The sequence below is a fragment of the Hemibagrus wyckioides genome, linkage group LG16 (assembly GCF_019097595.1).
Source record: "Hemibagrus wyckioides isolate EC202008001 linkage group LG16, SWU_Hwy_1.0, whole genome shotgun sequence".
NCBI lineage: Eukaryota > Metazoa > Chordata > Actinopteri > Siluriformes > Bagridae > Hemibagrus > Hemibagrus wyckioides.
The window spans coordinates 6,226,073-6,235,719 of NC_080725.1; the positions used below are offsets into that span (position 1 = coordinate 6,226,073).

General features: G+C 38.0%; 2 long non-coding RNA genes across 2 annotated transcripts; both read right to left on the reverse strand.

Annotated features, from left to right (window-relative positions):
* Nucleotides 1-745: 745 nt before the first annotated feature.
* On the reverse strand, nt 746-2,628 carry LOC131366620 (uncharacterized). The gene is made up of 5 exons (XR_009206842.1): nt 2,579-2,628; nt 2,339-2,437; nt 1,644-1,763; nt 1,327-1,443; nt 746-901 (listed from the first exon to the last, which is right to left on the reverse strand). It is a non-coding gene; the product is annotated as an uncharacterized LOC131366620 (long non-coding RNA).
* A 517-nt stretch (nt 2,629-3,145) lies between these two features.
* Nucleotides 3,146-7,072, reverse strand: LOC131366621 (uncharacterized). Its single transcript, XR_009206843.1, has 4 exons — nt 6,663-7,072; nt 5,069-5,175; nt 3,319-4,784; nt 3,146-3,228 (listed from the first exon to the last, which is right to left on the reverse strand). It is a non-coding gene; the product is annotated as an uncharacterized LOC131366621 (long non-coding RNA).
* Nucleotides 7,073-9,647: the final 2,575 nt, after the last annotated feature.

Here is a 9,647-nt window from a genome sequence, read left to right on the forward strand (position 1 = left end):
TTGTTATATTGGTTATGCCCAATGCTTTTCCACCAATAGACAGCTCTCTTGTCTCTGTGCTGGTCTATTCCTTCTAACAATCAATGCAGTCCTCACAGGTGGAAGCCAGGGTTCAAGCTAAAAGCAATTCAGTGCTATTAATTGTTTCAACAAATTAATCTAACAGGGCACACCCAGGCAAATAAAGCAGCTGTCAGTCACTTGTTGCAATGTTTTTGTTTAACATATCTAGTTGCAAGATCTGGAAATGAAAGACTTAGCCTTGCTGTTGCAATGACTTTGGACAGGATTCCATGACATTCACAACAAATTTGACCAGTCTTAAAATCTCATTAAATACTCAGATGATATTGCTATTTATGACATAGTAAATGTATAATCGCTAAAGATATTTACAGCCCCAGTAAAGCTTCAGGTAACTAACAAACAAACTATTAATAATTGAAAAAATGTATGGGTGAAAGGGATTGTGAGCTGCACCAGTGTCTGAAAGTTCAGCATTGTTCTGTCAAGATTTGCTACTCAGTCAATAGCATTTGTAAATATAAAGTGTGTTAGGATTACAACTGACCCTTATGGAAGCAGCTATGTTTACCTTCCATGCGCCTTGATGGGCAAGCCATACCACTAAGTAGTGCATATAATAGGAACTGGTTCTAGCTGTTGCTACAAACACAAAGTAACTACAAACATTAGGATGTCTGTAGTTATCTGTAAATCAAGCTTCAAGTAAGTCACAAATAATTTGCCAGTCGATTTATTTCAAATGCTTTTAATCTGAAAAAAAAAAAAAAAACCCACATGAAAACCTAAACATGAAATCCTCCACGTGTTCTTGAATCCTACTTGGTGTTCTTGAGGGCTGATCGGCGTCCACACTTTTTGTGGATTTTGGTGACCACTGGGTATTGAAAAGAAACAACAGATGTTCAGATGAACCATCCACAAAATAATTCATGTCACAGTAGTGGAAAATTGGGAAACCTGATGAGCCTGAATTCTATACTCGATGTGTTTTATATATAGACTCTGTATATTAGAGTACCTAGGTATTATATTTGCATTAAAATTAAAAAGTTTTAATTGTGGTTATCTACTCCACCATTATTGCTTTATAGCAGTGCAGTGGTAAAAATCAGATGCAAAAACAGGCTCGGGGCAGGATGTCCTGATTTGTTACTAAAAGAGTGTCATTTTATGATCTCTATATTTTCGTGAATATATTTGCCAAAATATTTGCCACTCATATACATAATGAAATAAAAGCTGAATATTTGAAGATTGGAAAAACCAATACATACATTTGGATCTTTATATTATTCTGACCTGCTGCCACTGCTGATAATGTCTTCTTTCTTAGGCAACACAAAACCTGCTAGGTTCAGCACATCATGGATCAACTGGCCCTTGACACTCACGTCCAGTGGACTGTCGGTGCGTAAACTGTACAGGAGAACAGGTGCATATATTCTCCTGAACAACTTTTCATTGCATATCTATATTCTATGTCTATAACAAACCATGAAGCATTTAGTTAAAACAAAATCTTGTATCTAAAACACAAGGCATACACATACATGAGGAATTAGACTGAAAGCTACGTATGGGAAATGAACGTATCAGAGTGTTTAGCTGCTCAGTACCTGGGAGAGGTGTTGGCTTCTTGAAGGCTTTAGGACCTCATCCAGAATGATGTCAAATCCAAACAGCTCATGACAGCTGTACGGAGAACGCACACACTTCTTCAATGAGGTGGATCTGACCTGAATGAATGTGAATATGAAGCAGAAATATGCAATTTTCTTAACAACTGTATAGTTTCATTAAAATCCCTATATTTTCAAGAAAATGACTTCTCTCAAATATCCCTGCATTCTGACCCCAACGTCCTAACAAGCTGGGATATGTAAAGGATTTCACTGTGCTCTAATGTATATGTGACAAATAAAGACTGCTTTTTCTTCAAAAAAAAAAATCTTATGCTTTGCATGAAGACCCTTGTGAGCACTCTAAAGAAAGAATTACAGGATCTAAAAAAAAAAGATCCTGGAGATTTGCACATACTACTGAGCCTCTCTTTGAAAGGTTTAATAATGTAATATGTGAAATTAAACACTAAACTACCTAAACTACTAAACCTGCTACTATGAGTCTTAACATAAGGATTAGAAAAATACTAGCTGACAAAAGTAGGAAACGTATGCACCATCACGACAGGTGTCATGGTCACTTGGTCCTCTGGCAGACAAAACAGCTGAGGCTAGAAATTCAGTATGACACTGGATCATAAGTTGAATCAAAGATATTCAAGAATTTGTGTGATAATAAACAAACTTACGCAGTGATGGTTTTAATGACAATGTCCTTGATCTTCTCCCAGATAAGAGTGGTGTTAGTCTCTTCTGAGTCCAGATATTGCCATAGTGCCTTCAGTGCCCTGCAGGCAAAGTTAAACAGAACTTTTTAGTTGTGACCACCACTGTTAATAGCTAATGTGGATAGAGTGATGTTTGCACACAAAGCCTGAAATCTAATAATAAAAACATTCTGACTTGCGTTCTGACAAAATTCTCTTTACCATTTATGGCCCTGGCAGGCCTTATCATCACTGTTATTCTGATACTCAGTATTCTTCTTATTCACACTGTAGTCGGTCAAGTGCATGAATTCGTTGTCAAGACTTTGCAGAGGAATATCTGTATTGAAAACATTAAAAAGCAATAATAATCAGGAAAAAAACATTAAGTTTGCTACAAAAGAGACTATTTATTATTTGAAAAACACATTTCAATGCATAATCTTCTTTAATTGGCTCACTTGTGGGTTGCGAAGCGGACAAGTCCATTGCTGAAGATGTAAATGTGGAGTGGGTCGTAAGAGGTCACGTGCACATAGATACGCAAATCAAATTTAAATCCATTAATGAAGTAGGGATTTTGAAGGTATCTGTGAAAATCAGAGAGGTGATAGACTTAGTGAAGCACAAATCTAAAGAATCTGATTTATATCATGAACCTAATTTACCTCCAAGCATGGTCTAGAAATTAAAGGACAAGAACAAAACTGGATGCCTTTTCATTTTAGATTAAATCTAAACAAAAAAACAACATGCTGTCAGATAGCTGCATGAGGATTAAAAGCTCACTTCTGTACAACGCGGGGTCTCGTGAGTGGCAATCGACTCCCCTTGTGAATAATCTGAATACCAATTCCTTGGGCTAAAGCAGGCTGTGAAAACATTAAACATAAGGAAACGATGCAGCACTGAATTATTCATTTATTTAACAGCTTAATAATGGCCAGAACCCCAAGCAGTACCGGTTTCATGATCCATAATTGCTGATTCCCCATTTCCTTCCAGGCCTTCTTCAGTAGTTTTATCTCCAGTGGGAGCACAAAGGAACATGGGAAAAAGTCAGTCAGTCAATTGTCAGTACTCTGAATTTCATACCGGATTGGTCGGGGCCCGGGCTAACAACGACCGCCATCCGCGCCGTTGACGTACAGGGCGCTGGTGGAAATTGGGCTACTGTTGGTCGAAGAAGTAGAGGATGGAGGAGAGTGCGTAGACAGAGACAGACGAGAAAAGGTAAGAGTGCAGGACTGAGAAAAGGAACTCTGAATGTTGGTACTATGACAGGTAAAGGTAGAGAGCTGGCTGATATGATGGAGAGAAGGATGGTGGATATACTGTGTGTACAGGAGACCAGGTGGAAAGGTAGCAAGGCTCATAGTATAGGAGCAGGATTCAAGTTGTTTTATTATGGTGTGGATAGTAAGAGAAATGGGGTAGGTGTGGTCCTGAAGGAGGAGTTTGTGAGGAATGTTCTGGAGGTGAAGAGAGTGTCAGACAGGGTGATGAGTCTGAAGTTAGAGATTGAAGGGGTGATGTTGATTGTTGATAGTGGTTATGCCCCACAGTTAGGTTGTGAGTTAGAGGAGAAAGAGAGATTCTGGAGTGAATTAGATGAGGTGATGGAGAGTATTCCGACGAGGGAGAGAGTGGTGATAGGAGCAGATTTTAATGGACATGTTTTTGAGGGGAACACAGGTGATGAAGAGGTAATGGGCAAGTTTGGAGTTAATGAAAGAAACCTTGAAGGACAGATGGTAGTGGACTTTGCTAAGAGGATGGACATGGCTGTGGTTAACACTTATTTTCAGAAGAGGGAGGAGCATAGAGTGACTTACAAGAGTGGAGGTAGGAGCACACAAGTAGACTACATCCTATGTAGAAGAGGCAATCTGAAAGAGACTGTAGTGACTGTAAAGTGGTAGTGGGAGAGAGTGTAGCCAGACAGCATAGGATGGTGGTGTGTAGGATGACTTTGATGGTCTGTAAGAAGAAGAGGTCAATGATAGAGAAGAAAATCAAGTGGTGGAAGCTGAAAAAGGAGCAATGTTGTGAGGAAATTAGATAGAAGTTGAGGCAGGTTCTGGGTGGTCAGGTAGTGCTGCCAGATGACCGGGAAACTACAGCAGAAGTGATCAGGGAGACAGGAAGAAAGGTGCTGGGTGTGTCACCTGGAAGGAGGAAAGAAGATAAGAAGACTTGGTGGTGGAATGAGGAAGTTCAGGATAGTATTCAGAGGAAGAGGTTAGCCAAGAAAAAGTGTGACAAGGAGAAGAAGAAAACCAGGTAAATAAATGAAAATAAAAGTGCATTGACTCACTCTTGGTGACTTTAAAATGGGATCTACTGATCATTTGCTTGACAATGTTAGGGCTGACGGTGCTTACTTTCCATCTTAGAAGACTCCTCTGCTCCAGAGGAAGCAGCTCCACTGTAAAGCAAACATTAACACACACAGAGAAAGTACAGATGAATTGAGAAAAAAGAAATTGAAAAAGCATTTTTTATTTGAATTAATATCCAGTTTAATGTCTTTTATCATCGTCGTCTTTTATTCTGGCATCGTCAATATACTGGTCTACAGATGTGTTAATCCTAAAATATAGTCACTACAGTTAATTAAATATAAAAAAAGTATTCAAAGTCATACTGGTGACAATACCATAATTTAACACAGGAAATTAAAACCACTGTGCAACTAATGTGTTTACTGACCTTTTTCGTTGGCTGTACTGAAGTATAATGTAGGAGGCCTGAAGGGGAACAGACTGGGCACCAGTGCTGGCTTCACCTCCAACTCACAACTCTTGGGCTCACCAAGACTTCAATACAGAAATTTAATAAATGTAAAGAAACAGAGTAGAACATCAAACCCAGACAAAGTACAAGGAAAAATAGTTAAGGCACAACATTAGATAATATCAGGTTTGAAAATCAACATGCATTTCAGCATGGTTTAAAAAACAAATTATAAACCCAAATTCAGACATAAAATGTGAATAATTAAGAAGCAACTTTCAAACAATAATCCACTAACTAGCACTAAAACAGTGGATTTATTGTCTTTTTGGATACATCAGACAATCAACAGGCTTAAAAAAAACTATTGTCATAAGCTTGAAAAGACCACCTAGCCATTTATTTACAAGGAAAAATATAATTCACATGGCAGTCATCTAAGGGGATTTACCCTGCTTTGGTTTAGGTTCTACAGTGATACTTAGCACTAACAGAATAACTTTATGTTTCAGGTCTTCCACAACATGGGCATTTCTGTTCAGTTAAATAAAAACAAGAGGCTACCTATAAAAAAATAAGAGCATCAGCTGGGATGTAACCTAATGAGAGCCCCTACAAGGTCTGACAAAACACTGACACACTCATTCACTTTTACTGAGGGAGAGCTCCAAAATTAGCACCGATTCACAACTGGGAGATTTTTCTACTAACCCATGTGCTTTTCAGCTTATTATACACAGCACCCACTACCAACAAAAAAAAAATGATGGAAAGGTCAGGTGAAAGAACCATGTAGAGATGGAATGTGAGCTAGTATGCATTTGAAACTTTTTTTTTTTGCCTTTGGTTAAATGATCTGGTTAATAATCTGCATTAATTTGGGAAAACTCTGCATTTTGGAAAATGGGTGTGTGGCTTTGTGGTCATTCAGCCACAAGAGCATTACTAAGCTCAGGCACTGATTCCAAGAAGGTCTGGGGTGCAAGCTCATTCCAAAGGTGTTCAGTGGGGTTAAGGCCAGGGCTCTGTGCAAGTTATTTAAGTTCTTCCACTCCAGCTTTTACTTTGAGCACAGGGTCAACATCATGCTGGCACAGGTTTGGTTCTTGTTTCCTGTTAAGGAAAATATAAATGCTACAGCATACACAGATGATTCCACCCTCAAAGAAACAGTATAGAAAAGTCACCAAGTGCATGAAGTAGACAAGATACAAGCAGCAAGACAGATGAGAGAACAATAAGAGAAGGGAAGCTTTAAAAAATAAACAATAATGGCATAATAAGTGCACGTATAATATAGATTATTATAAAATAATAGTAATAATAAAGGATCTGCACGGCACTGCTTCACACACAAGCTGTAAAAGAGATAATATCGCATGTGAGAGAGAAAAAGTAATGACTTTAATGAACTCCTTTTTTAGTAGCAAGACTCTGAAATGATGGGAGGAGTCAGAAAAAAAGATTGCATGCAATTTTCTAAAGTTGCAGACTGTTTGTGTTAATTTGTGTTTATTATTAAACAATATTACATAAAAATGCTCTTACAAAACATGTTATTCTTGCTTACCCCCTCTCCCTATTTAGCCCCTGATGTTTCGGGCTGAGCCCCTGATGTTTTCAAATCCTCTGGCCGAAGCCCAGTCCAGTGCTTTACCCGTCAACAGAGATGGCGCATCTGAAGAAGTTGTCACATTGGCGCAGAAAACCCCGGCACCGATCGGCGGCACCATCAAACTTCTCCGACAGCGCGAGGCATGGTAACTCACTGCACGGTGGTGGTTGCTATAGCAGCGTGTTGGCGGCTTCTAACTCCGCTACCTTGGTCTTGATAGAATCGGATCGTGTGTCCTTCTCGGACGATAGTCGCGCGAAGATCCGCTGGATTCTCAGTTGGCGCAGTATCCTGTAAGGATGCACTGGAGGCAGGCGTAGCAGAATTATTAAACACTTTTTGCTCTTATAGTGTATATACAACTGAAACAGCAGTAGCGAAAGGCGTTGGACTAAACACAAGTTTAATTTATTATAATAGTAGGGTGTGCTGGTGTCTGGGTGATAAATCTTGTTACGGCTATATGTGGTGATTAAAGTTTTTAAAAGTGATTGTAAATGGGATTATTGTAAGATTACATTATCATAGTGAAAGAATAAAGTGTGACACTTGCTCTTCATCATACTACAGCTTTTGTGTTCAGATGTGCCTGTGTTTTTCCCTATTCTTCTAACATTTTTGTGTGCTCATTTCATAGAGATGAGCTTTTTTTTTTTTAACATATTTATATTAGGACTGATCTCATATGTTATTGACGTATGTTATATTATACTTTCTCCTACAGAGGGTGCCATTGTTTTAGAACTCGAGCCAGTTTGGCGTTTTGGGATGGTGGGGTTGTATTGTACACATTATCCATCACGCACACACTCAAATACTGTTATTTGTAAAACCAAGGGAAAGTTCACAGAAGGCGAATCAAATTGATGGACATACAATATTTTACTACCTTGAGGTGTAAATGGACTGTGGTACAGGATTAAAGGCACAATCCTGGGCATGAATAATGAGATGAAGCTGATGGATCTCTGTGATTGAGGATAATCCCAGACGCCACACAATTGTGCAGCTGCCTAGCTTGTTTTCTATAAAAGCTGTGGGTGTGTATCCAGTTTTACAATTGAACAGTGTTGTAAAAACCTAAAATTGTGCAATACTTAATATAAACTGGACAAGCAACACAGATGCCATGTGTTCTTCTTTACCCTCCATGACTCTCTACTAGCAGGCAACTGTTTATTAGGATGCATGTCAAATGCATGCATTACAACTGAACAGAATCTCATACAAAGGAAGATGAAACATTAACCTCTTTCCAGATACAGCCTATATGACTCCATGTATGCATTTAAATGTGCAGTTTGGGTTTTTTAACTATGATTCAAGAGCTACAATAATCATATCTATAATAATTCCAAAGCAAACATAAGAAATCTATGGCACACTGTTCCATGCAATGGAGGGTTCTTGTTTTGTTCACTTCTGTTTTTAGTTACATTTTTGTGGCCCTGAAACTCTGACAGAACCACTGAGACCACTATACCGCTTACAGAAGAGTTATTAAGTTTCAATATTTGCCGTCTTTTTCCCTAAATAGGAAAAAAGCCATTTTCATACTGCCTGTGTTCATTTTTTGTAAAACATAAATATGCCTGCCAGAGGACATCAGTGGCACAGAGAACATAACACTGAAACAAATGCATTATTTCACCTTGGTGACATAAATGCACTTTTTTGTGATATTTACATACTACTGAATATATGTGAGAAGGTCTTTACAAATAATGCTTTAGAAAAATTGGTTGATTTTATTGAATTTTAAAAAGATTTAGCTTCATTTCTTTATATCATAAAATTGTCACATATAATTGTATAATGCATTAGTCTCAGTTTATCTAAAGAGATGTGTGGTGCAGCTAGAAGCAATGTAGTAATATACACCTATCAGGCATAACATTATGACCACCTGCCTAATATTGAGTTTGGTATTTGGCACTTAGCAACTTACAGGACTTAAAGGATATTTACAGGACTTAAAGGATACTTTTGATAGGTACTGATCACTGCAGACTGGGAACACCCCACAAGAGCTGCAGTTTTGGAGATGCTCTCATCTAGCCATCACAGTTTGGCCCTTCATCAAACTCACTCAAATCCTTACACTTGCCCATTTTTCCTGCTTTTAACTTTGAGGACAAAATGTTCACTTACTGCCTAATACATCCAACCCACTAACAGGCGCTATGATGAGGAGATCATCAGTCTTATTCACTTCAACTCTCACTGCTCATAATGTTATACCTGTTTGGTGTATGTTCTGCATTTCCAAGCATGTGTGAATAATTTTTTTTATTTTTATCAAATTTTATTACAATTTTAAAGAGGGGTTTGATGACAAGGACTTGCCAGTAGTAGTGTAAGCAACCTATTGCTCTACAAAATCTGTAGTTGTTGTAGGTATTGCCAACATTCTTAATCCTCTTACATTTTTTAAATTTGTTAATTTTTTAAATCAAAATCTAAACCCAATGGATGATCTTTTACTGAATATGTTATAGGTCTGATGGCACTGTTTATGTATGTTTGTTCAATCTGAATTGAATTTTATTAAATATAATCAGATATTTTCCTTACTTTTGACATTGCTGGACAAAAGCTGTATTATACTGTATGACAGAGAGAAGAGCAGAGCAGTGCAGAATGGGCCCTAGATAGGATTTTGGATTGCATTGTATGCTTGTGAATCATCCCAGAAATACACTTTGCCTGGGGTAACTTAAATGCATGAGTAATTAGACTTCTATATATTTTCCTTTCAGAAGACTGGCGTGAATATGAACTGAATGAAAGCGCCACAGCCCATACTTACCTTTCAGTTTGTCAACTTGTTATTCCCCCTTTTCATCTTCTCATTCTTCAGCATCATAATTATGACATTTTTCCAAGAGCACTGCCAAGATCTGCTTCCAACCTTTTCATCTATGCTAACAGAATGACCAT